Source organism: Haliotis asinina, chromosome 15 (assembly GCF_037392515.1).
Source record: "Haliotis asinina isolate JCU_RB_2024 chromosome 15, JCU_Hal_asi_v2, whole genome shotgun sequence".
In the NCBI taxonomy this organism is placed as follows: domain Eukaryota; kingdom Metazoa; phylum Mollusca; class Gastropoda; order Lepetellida; family Haliotidae; genus Haliotis; species Haliotis asinina.
Window position 1 is genome coordinate 20937175 of NC_090294.1, and position 3682 is coordinate 20940856.

The following is a 3682-nucleotide window of genomic DNA, read 5'->3' on the forward strand; positions in this document are numbered from 1 at the left end:
CGGAATCTCTCTGTTACGGACATGCTTGGGACCCAGTCATTTGTCTGGGTTACAAAGCTGACATCTTTCGTCTGTTAACATGTTCACTGCCATGATGAGTTACCTCCCTTTGTTAATGACACCTAACAACTTGAATTGTTCTTTTTGTTTGTTATCTATATTCAGTATATTATTTATACTTTCACTGAAAATAAAGACATTTACGAACTTATATTTTACAGTGTTGTCCAGATTATGGAGGGTAGTGCAGATTTAACAGATTACATTGTATTTATTACATGTAGCAGTGATACCACTGTGATGGTTGAAGTTCCCATGGTTACTGTAATCGGAATGCCCTGATTTGTGACACTTTTGTGTAACTGATAACAGTGCATTTTTCTAAATACTAGTGATGCCATGATACATCAATACATTGATGCATCGACACTTTTTCTATGACGATACAATTATCGACACATTAAAAACTCTATCAATATTTACTTTCTAACATATTGGTTGATATATGTTTATGTATTTACATTTTGCAATTGTATCATGTTTTTTGGTGTTAAGAGTATTACCAATGAATATCTTTCATGCACAAAGATGGGAAATTAGAACTTTATAATCTTGGAGAACAAAACTGTAGATCGTTTCATGGACAATTACAAAACATGACATATTAATGTTCAAAATCTAACTAAATTTATGCAATAATGCCATGAAAATATATGTATCGTGATACTTATCAAATCATGTAAGTTATGTGTCCTGACGTCCATACGCCAGGGGTTGAAAAATCCCATCGCCCAAGGTCTGGGACAAGTCAGTTTTCATTTTGGGCAATCAAATAATAGCATGGAAAATTAGTCAGAACAAGTTACTTTCTTGAAGTCACTTGCTCTGTGCCTTTTAAAAACTAATTGAACCCAGTAATAAAAAGTGTTAAAATGAAAACAAGAAATGCTGTATAGTCCCTGATTCAAGTATGTATTAAAATGAGAGAAGACTATGTGCACTTTCTCCACACCTTGTTATACAATGCCCATTACAATACATTGGGAAGGGTAAACTGATTTTCATATTTTATGATCTTTTTGAAAAGACATATTCCATCACCATGATGACTACAGCCAGTATATATAAGACAGAACAAAAAGATATGGGCCATGGTGTTACCACTTTGTGAAGTACAAGCAGATCTTTGTAGCAGCTAAGGGACACAGCTGTCTACACAGTTTCTGTCCCTTTACTCCCTTGAGGCCACCCTTGGCCTAAAAGCAAATTTGTTGTCATAACTACACACTGGCAAATAAAAACACTATGAAACCTTGTCATTGAAAAGAAGAATTCAAACTAACAACCAGCAGATCCAGGTAGAGGCTAAGAGAGACAATTTTCCTTGTTCCATCCTTTCAGTCAATGAGGACATCCCAAAAAATACAGGATTGGTGTTGAGGTTTACAAGACATTCACAACGTGAAAAATGATTGTGTTGCATAAGTTTTTACCATCAGTATACCTAAGATAAAAACACCACACACCACACACCACACACCACACACCACACACCATACACAATCAACACATATGATAAAAAAATGTCAAAAGTCATTGCTCCTTGATTGTAAACTGAACAAGTACATATAAAATATCACTTCATCCAAAGACATACACACCCAATCTAAGTAAACTTATCCTCAGTACTTTTCACTACACTCCACTACTGAGTCTAACAAAACCTTATGGGAGGTCCCGTCAGGTAACCTTTGAGAACACAGCTTACCAAATCGTGAAAGTGCACATTCACACATACCTTTTGAACTTTTTATCCCGAAAAGGTTCGTACCCGAACGATTCCAAATGCTATTTAACTTATGCTCATTTCCGGGTGATGCACAAGGCATATGTCCAACAATGACAACAGTGAGTAAACAGTCGCTGAAAATAGTGTTTTTGGCAATATTCAAGGATGTTATCTTTCTGAAATATTAGCTAATGGTAACCATGTCAACAGAAACCCAAAATCGTATATACTGTAGGTCAAATAACTGTGTTATATGCGGATTTTTGTTTGTGGAGAGATCAGTGTCAGTGACCGGAATATTTTGAAAGTACCTCCGATCCCTAAATAGTAGCTGTTGTCTGGTTGGTTAAATCTATTTAACCGTCTCGTGTTTGATTGGACAGTCATTGGTCGCTCAAAAGTTACCTGACGTGACCTTCTACTAGGTTTTGTTAGACTCAGTGGTGGAGTGTAACGAAATACACTGAGACTAAGTTTACATAGACTGATACACACCATGACATTTTAAAAGAAGGGTATTTTCTGAGTACCGGATTCTTCATAGAATGACCATCACCTCATCATTCTACAATCATGACTGATCAAGAATTTGTCGAACAGACAAAGTCCATTAGGGCGAATTTTACTCATTAGTCATTTGCTTGGCATGGAAAATAACCGTTGAGGAACCAATATCAATTAAGGGCCACAGCCCAAACTGGGTTTGGTAAAAATGGGTATAATCCCAACTGACCGACTCTACAGACTGACAACACTGACTTCTCAAGATTTGTCCCTGACAACACTGGCTCCACAAGAAAATCTTAGGACAATGACTTCTGTTGACAGAGCTATTTCACAAATACTCTCAGAGCTCATGTTATCATAATAACCTTAATCTAAAACATATATAGTAGTAGCTTTATGACTACACTTGGATGGAACCCTGGGCAGTCCCACATATGATTTTTACTCGAAGATTATCGTAAGTCCCATACTATACCATATGACTGTATAGTTAGTAGCGCTAATACGACCTGGTGCAACAGGGGCCTGTCTGATTTTTTACCTTACCATCAAAGTTATCCTACCATCTATACTTATCTTTGCAAGCATAATTTAACACACAACAGTGTATGAAATAATGCCTGCCCGGCTGCCCGCTGCCTGCGAGTTACATGGCGGGATTGCAGTTTTATTTTACAGTCAGCCCTGTGCGCCAATACATTTTCCAAGGGTATATATTTGATCATGTCATTTACTACGGAAAGTATTCTGAAAGTAATTTACAATTGTGGTAGCTAGATGATGTCTGTATAGTTCATGATCAGTCAAACCATTACTTCCACAGATCAACCTACCCCTTTACCTAACACTAAATGTGACTGGTCTAGAGAATGCTTTCAGCCAATGAATGTCATTCTTTTCTGCGGTTCTGATTCAGATGGCAGCGACACTAAATCAATCAACAGTGGCCACCAAGTTAAGGTTTTATTAAATTCGCATTTGCCCATGTTTAAGATTACCTGACTACAAGTAATTCATTAATTACTTTATTTTAACACCAATTTTATTTCTTGTTTTACAGATTTTTGTCCTCATAAAACCTAAAGCAGGAGGGAATAAAAGGATTTTAAAAACAAGTCAAAGTTACATTCCTTTTAAATTCTAAAAGCATTTAACTTCTGGCAATTCATGAATTCATGGGATAAAATACAATCTAAAAACATATTTTTGCTCAATAAAAACATTAGGATATCATTTTTCTTGTTCTAGAAAAAACAGAACTGGCAGTATTTCTAAGTATATTTAGTATACTTAGTATTTTTATCTTTGCGTGCAGCAAAGACTCAGGCAACATGGCCATAGCAGTACTTTCTTCCCAATAGCAGCAGGTAAATATGTCCAATAAAT